Below are 6,873 nucleotides of genomic sequence, written 5' to 3'. Positions count from 1 at the left end.
TCAGAGATCTAACCACCTCCCATCTGTCTGGTGCATGAATAGAGAAGAGTACTGCCGCTAACAAACCTACACCTTTGTGATTATTTCAAAGATACCCAATTCTCCTCCACTTCTGCATGTCACCACCCCAATACGAAGCACCTTCCTGGCTTTGGATTGGTCTTGAGAATGCCAACAATCACTCAGACTGACATGTGAGTCTAGTTTTAATATATTCTCGTAGAGCACAGGGAAGTCTTTTGTTTTCAGGTGGCGGTGATGTTGTTTGCAGCAATCACCCAGAGACTAACGTTAACGGAGCAAAGCACTGAACAGACAAATGAGCAGCCTTAGTGTAATTTACCATTGAGGCCGGAGAAAGTTCCGTAGTTGTCTCCTCCAAGACACTCCCCGGCCATGAGGACGACCAGCGTCAACACCAGAAAGATCATAACACCCTTCATCCTGGAAACAAAACACATTGTGTTCCATTCAAAAACAACAGTATACCGGGGTTACAAGTCATAATACATATTTAGTACAAATTCAACAGCGCATATCCTAAAGACCATACATGTAATGAAGTAAAATGAAGAAATAAATGTGAGCTTTCTACCTGTCCACAGACTGATAGTCAGAGCCAAAAGACTGGTAAAAAGACTGAAGTGAGCTGCTGAGAGATCTTCAGGTGATGTGAAGTCAGTTGTGAATTCTTTAATCTTTTATAGGCGGTGATCAGTTCATGAGTTTTGAGAAACAACTCCCCAGAATTATCTTCATCACTGTATTGTGCAATGTCAACCCCTGTAGGCAGATGACACTGTTTTTTTTTATCACCTTTAACTTCAAGTTTCAGTCACAGAGGATTAGGTTAGAATGCTTATCACCTTCAAGTGTCCAAGCTAAATTATTAAGTTATCTTTATATATAAAAAATGTATTTGCCAAAAAACTGTTTATTGCTAAGCACTGGGATTCTTAAGAATAAGTCAAGGTGCTCGTAGTATGTGGCAATAGTCTATCTTGTAAGTTTGACTGAGGGTAGTGTCCAGCAAGTCATCTTATCAGATGGCAAGTCACAGTGATTGTGTAAGAACATTTATCAGCAATCAGCACCTTGAAGGTTTGACACACAACGCCCCAAAGTGAGGAAGAGACACCCAGTTTCAACAAATTGTGCTGCACATCATTCACTTGGTTGTCCAAAATGTTTACAGAGAGTTAACCCTCTAGACCGCAGAGCACCCTTCCAATAATTCACTATAGCTCCTGGGAGCGTCTGTCATATTAAAATAATAAGTTGTCATCAATAACCAGAGCTGGAAATATACATTATAATGTTGGATACTTAGTGGAAAGCATCGTAGACATTAGTAATGTGTGGATAATGTTTTTTCCAGGAGGGAAGTCCAAGACCATTGCCAAAGACACGACAAAATTGTGAATGAAATTCAATAAAATGTTTGTGTTGGTCTGCACAAAGCTACTCAAGTTCACACTTTTTGTTCACACTCGTTTGTAAAGCCATTTCAGAGAAAATGCGTATTGTCACTGGCACTTGGATATTGACTTAGAGAGTCATAATTACACTTATAATTAGCAGTGCTGTCTCCTGTGCCTCAGTTCATGTTTGTGTTCTGTAGAAATGTCCTTGTTTGTTGGAAATTAGCCTTCTCATCCCGACTGTGAGCTGTAAACAATACTCATATTGATTTCAGAGTTACACAGGAGTTTGGTATTTATCAGATCATAGAGCAATATTCATCTGCAACATCATCACTTACTGTTTTAAAAACACACTCTTCATATGTAGGTTAAAAAAACATGCTTTTGACCTGAGTTTGAAACCCACCAGGACCAACTGGAGCGTTTACGCTTGATGTTCACATGAGTTTGCTCAGGATGCTCCGGTTTTCTCAAAGGTATTTACCTGCTGTTGCCCTTAATCAAGGCACTGGCCTCAGACATCCACCACACCGTGGCCTCCAAATGCCCCATAAATAGGGTAGTTGAAGTGCAGAGGACACATTTCCCAAGTATAACCTATTCCCTGAGTATAACGTCACTAAAAATAAACAGCAGGGACTAAATACTTGTGTTTGCTTTTGGACGCACATTGTATTGAAATAATATCATGATCAAGTGGCAATCTCTACGGTTGTGATGTGCAATTCCTTGAACAGCCACTTGAAGCTGGCTGTAGAACGAGTTCATCTCCATTAGCCCCCATGTTAAAATGTCTGAAAAGAGGCAAGAGTACCAAGATGGCAACAACCAGAGCCATCACTCACTAAGCTTAACAACGGCTCCTCAGAAACCTGTAGGTGATTTTTTTTTTTCATGTCCAGAGCCCAGAATGACTGGGAAACGGGCAGGACACATCTCTGCAGACCCTTCCCTTTACCCCGGACACAACCTGTTTGAGCTTCTCCCCTCTGGTCGGCGCTACAGCTACTCTGTACGCTAAAACAAACAGACGCAGGAACAGTTTCTTCCCACAGGCTGTCACTGTGATCAACAGCTAAAACCGCGAAGACTCACAGTGAAAGTAACATTACTCTGCATATCTGTCAGCCTGCGATACCTGCACGTTATGATTTATTTATTTATCCGCACTGTTTAGGCGCCATTTAGTCTGTTGTACATAGATATGTATACTGTCATAGCCACCTATCTCATGCACAGAACACAACCGTTTGTAGAAACCATTCATTCGTCCCACCTGCACCATTGCACCATCAGTCCTTTATCCAGTCCACAAATGCTGCTAATTCACGGGAGGGAAAGTGTTTAAATCCTGGTGTTTTTTTTGGCACCACCGATTAGGATTTTTCCAAGACACTCCCGTTCGGCCATGAGGACACCAGCGTCAACACCAGAAATCATAACACCCTTCATCCTGGAAACAAACACCATTGTGTTCCATTCAAAAACAACAGTATACCGGGGTTACAAGTCATAATACATATTTAGTACAAATTCACATCGCATAAAGACCATACATGTAATGAAGTAAAATGAAGAAATAAATGTGAGCTTTCTACCTGTCCACAGACTGATAGTCAGAGCCAAAAGACTGGTAAAAAGACTGAAGTGAGCTGCTGAGAGATCTTCAGGTGATGTGAAGTCAGTTGTGAATTCCTTTAATCTTTTAAATGCGGTGATCAGTTCATGAGTTTTGAGAAACACTCCCCAGAATTATCTCCTCATGTATTGTGCCCCTGTAGGCAGTGACACTGTTTTTTTTATCACCTTTAACTTCAAGTTTCAGTCACAGAGGATTAGGTTAGAATGCTTATCACCTTCAAGTGTCCAAGCTAAATTATTAAGTTATCTTTATTTATCTAAAATGTATTAGCCAAAAACTATTTATTGCTAAGCACTGGGATTCTTAGATAAGTCAAGGTGCTCGTAGTATGTGGCAATAGTCTATCTCGTAAGTTTGACTGAGGGTAGTGTCCAGCAAGTCATCTTATCAGATGGCAAGTCACAGTGATTGTGTAAGAACATTTATCAGCAATCAGCACCTTGAAGGTTTGACACACAACGCCCCAAAGTGAGGAAGAGACACCCAGGGAAAAGTGTATGAGGGCCATGCCAAATGTTACTCACTGTTCAATTTACCAGCACTTGTATACGTTTTCTTTTGGCTGCTGAGTGGAGCAAATCTATCATCCATTTGCACATTTTGACGGTATTTGGCTGGTGGATGGTGCTAATTTTGTGTTTTCAATCCTAATTTAATTTCAACAAATTGTGCTGCACATCATTCACTTGGTTGTTTACAGAGAGTTAACCCTCTAGACCGCAGAGCACCCTTCCAATAATTCACTATAGCTCCTGGGAGCGTCTGTCATATTAAAATAATAAGTTGTCATCAATAACCAGAGCTGGAAATATACATCATAATGTTGGATACTTAGTGGAAAGCATCGTAGACATTAGTAATGTGTGGCTAATGTTTTTTCCAGGAGGGAAGTTCAAGACCATTGATCAAGGCACTGGCCTCAGAGCTGGAGCTGTTGGTCCCCAGACAGCCCCCACACCGTGGCTTAAAATTATGCATAATTAACAGAACGACCACTTTGACCGGTCGGCTTGTGTGAGCCACCAGGCTTCATTCAGCACCGCCTCAGCTCCACCCACGCTCCCTGTCTTGATCTGGAGTTATTGCACGTTTTGTGTCAAAGTTAATCTTTTGGGGGCGGTGTTTTGCTCAGTTGGTAGAGCAGCCGCCCCACGTGCAAAGGCTCAGTCCTTGCTGGGGGCCCAGGGTTCGAATCTGACCTGTGGCTCTTTCCCGCATGTCAATCCCCGTCTCTCTCTTCCCGTGTTCCTGTCACTCTTCAGCTGTCTCTAAAAAGTTAATCTTTTGCCGTTTGTCTAGATTTAACTTCTCAAACTTACAACAAGACACAACACAGTTAGCCAGAACTAGCACACAATTCTTCTTCCTCTAGTTTTAGGTTTGCCTTTTTCCTCCGCTACTCCTTTTCCTGCTACGTGGACTACGTTGCCTGGTAACGTGACCTTAAATAATGACTCTTTTGATCGATTTGATAGTAATATCTTGTGTTGTGCAATATTAATACATTTCATGACATAAATCCACTTGGAAATGTTACTAAATGTTGGTACACTGTATAAAATGGTCACCAGTATGAGTTCTGCTCAGTACATGAAGTACAAAGAAGAGAATCTTATTTATTTTTATCTGCAAAATGTGAATAAAGATATTTGGTAATCCAGGAACACATCCTGAAAGCTGTGCTCAGACTCTAACCTCATTACAGGACAACTGAATGTTCAAATGACACTGACAAACAAACTGTATTTAATATGGATCTGTTTCATCATGTCTTGTACCTGATCCATGTGAAGATCTCATTGGTGTCTCCCTTATATTCACTTGAGTAATCATGACAAGCAAGTTTGAATGTTCGCATAGCAATTTTATTATTCAGACAGTTTGCAGTAGCAAGCCATGAACCTGATATTGTCTGATATTAGCTGTTTGATTATCTATTTGTTTCCTGCATTGTAAAGCACAAAGCTACATATGCGAGGGTGATGCGCTCTCTCCCAAACTATGTAGCTAAAAAAACTGCGTGACTTCTGAGAAAACTCAGTAATTGGTGGAAACGGCGTTTCCATGGAAGTAGTCCGGGCGTCTCTAGCCGTGCACCGGCGGGGCCGCGCGGACCCCCAGCGAGATCGATACCTGTTGGAGGAAGGAATTAAAATACAGATTTTTTTTTGAGATTCAAGGTTGTTTTGGTTTTTTTAACAAATATTTGTCTTGTTTGATTCAAAACCATTTATTGTCCATACCATGATAGCCGCTGTTTTGGTTGTTGCTGTTGCTCCCATGCGTGAAGTTTACCTAAAAAGACAAAGAAATGAAATTACTGCACACAATACACAATAACATTATTTGTGTGATGTATGCAGTAATTTGTATATTAATGAGGCTCTATTTAACATTATTCAGGCCATTGTAATACTCAACGTCACAGTTTCTAGAAAGTTTGTGAGATTGTTCAGCATACAGCTACTACCAAAAGCATACTGCATGTAACAATGCAAACCACTTCTTATCTATTAATGATATAACAATAAACTTGATTTATATAGCACCTTTCAAACACCAGTGACAAAGTGCAGGTCATTCTCTAGTCTCAGAGTCTTGACTGCAAAGGCTCTGTCACCTTTATGTATATAACTGGACCAAATGAACAACCAAGAAAGACGCAACCGAGAAAATTACAAGAATCGGCCAATGTAAGGTCAGGATCTAAACCACCTCCCATCTGTCTGGTGCATAATAATAGAGAAGAGTACTGCCGCTACAAACCTCCACCTTTGTGTATTTCACAAGATACCCCCATTCTCCTCCACTTCTGCATGTCACCCCCCCATACGAAGCACCTTCCTGGCTTTGGATTGGTCTTGAGAATGCCCACCCTCACCTGTTTTTTGTACCAGGCTGTAAACATGTTTATTTCTGCTGTGAAGTTGGACATTTGGACATGGGGACTTATGGAGACTGACTCACTTCTGGAGCCAGCCTCAAGTGGACGTTAGAGGAACTGCAGCTTTTAGCACTTCCACATTGGCTTCATTTCCCAGCTGGGGAGGTTGCCACTTGGTCACAACCTATCCACAACCTGATTACACATATAAATCATATGATAATATATAAAATATATAAATGTATGAAACATTATAAAAACATAAAACAAACATTGATTATAAATATAATAAATAAACATTTACACACAGAGATGATGCAGGAGGTTTTCATGCAGCAGGAAACACCCCGCTGCAACACACACACACACACACACACACACACACACACACACACACACACACACACACACAGAGCTGCAGTGTGATGAAGCAGAATGATGCTCTCTCTCTCTCTCTCTCTCTCTCTCTATAATAATCTGATCATCTCTTCTATCAATAACCTTCTCATGTCCTCATCGATCAGCAGCTCGTCTTCACCTGTTTTCGTGTCCTCGTGTCTACCTGTCCTCCTGTCCTGTCCTCGTGCAGGACGCTCGCCCTCTTCCTCCAGGTAACGGCCGGACGCTTTTTTTTTTATTACGTCATCGCTCTCTACGACAGAGCGCACGCACGACGGCGACGGCACAGCTGTGACGCCATGACGCACGGCGCGTAGACAGATGTTCGTATTAAACCAGAGCGCCCCCCCCCCCCCCCCCCCCATTGTGGCTGTGTGTGTGTGTGTGTGTGTGTGTGTGTGTGTGTTACTCACCAGTAAATTGGAAACATCACCGTCATCGATTGAGACAGAAAAAGGAGAAGTTAATGGGAGGATTACAAATATATACACACACACACACACACACATACGTTCGTTAGGTAC

The 6,873-nt window shown here is 41.7% G+C and overlaps 1 protein-coding gene across 8 annotated transcripts in view; it reads right to left on the bottom strand.

The window, feature by feature from the left end:
• epb41l3a (erythrocyte membrane protein band 4.1-like 3a) overlaps positions 1 to 6,628 on the bottom strand; it is a 47,284-nt gene extending 40,656 nt beyond the window's left edge. For 2 of the 8 annotated variants that reach the window (XM_019258805.2, XM_019258807.2), the window contains exon 1: positions 6,489 to 6,627. The gene's annotated coding sequence lies outside the window, so the exon portion shown is untranslated. Of the gene's footprint in view, positions 1 to 6,451 lie in introns of all 8 variants that reach the window. The other 6 variants (XM_019258808.2, XM_019258810.2, XM_019258811.2 and 3 more) reach the window with 4 other exon arrangements.
• Between the last annotated feature and the right edge of the window lie 245 nt (positions 6,629 to 6,873).

Source organism: Larimichthys crocea, chromosome VIII (assembly GCF_000972845.2).
Source record: "Larimichthys crocea isolate SSNF chromosome VIII, L_crocea_2.0, whole genome shotgun sequence".
In the NCBI taxonomy this organism is placed as follows: domain Eukaryota; kingdom Metazoa; phylum Chordata; class Actinopteri; family Sciaenidae; genus Larimichthys; species Larimichthys crocea.
This window is presented reverse-complemented; position numbering and strand designations above follow the sequence as displayed.